This window comes from Penaeus monodon, chromosome 19 (assembly GCF_015228065.2).
Source record: "Penaeus monodon isolate SGIC_2016 chromosome 19, NSTDA_Pmon_1, whole genome shotgun sequence".
NCBI classification, from domain to species: domain Eukaryota; kingdom Metazoa; phylum Arthropoda; class Malacostraca; order Decapoda; family Penaeidae; genus Penaeus; species Penaeus monodon.
Genome location: NC_051404.1, coordinates 2,635,917 through 2,636,475, shown reverse-complemented (window position 1 = coordinate 2,636,475; position 559 = coordinate 2,635,917).

Here is a 559-nt window from a genome sequence, read left to right as displayed (position 1 = left end):
CTACTTTTCAGATTACATTTCCTCTCTCTTCCCTCGCTTTACGTGCGGATCACCTTCTGCGCCTGTCGCGCGAGGAAACCTCCTCCAAGCGGAGGGAAAAGGGAACCATGATCCCCGTACCTGGGCCATGGGAGGAAACAGTATGCCACCCTTTCACCCTTTCACCCTTTCCACACACTTACACGTTCATACTTAGGCGCTCACACGGAAGCACATGGACACATGCAAACCCCATCCGCTTTCAGAAATACACAGTCACAGGCGCGGGTACTCCCACGCACCACGCCCTCTGCCTGAGTACGTTCCTCTACTGCCCCTCTGTTCCTTGTCTCACGTGAAGGAATTAGAGGATGTTGCAACTTGCGAGAGTGCTTCCTTTAACTTTAGAACTCGTGTATTGATCCCGTTTGTACTGAGATGGGGGGGGGGGGGGTAATGCAGTGGTATAATGGGATAATGAGGTAATGGCAGTTCAGTGTTGATGACTGTTTTCTTGATGGTGATTGCCGTGATTACATGGTATACGCATGCGCAAATATGCACATAGGGCGCGGACGTA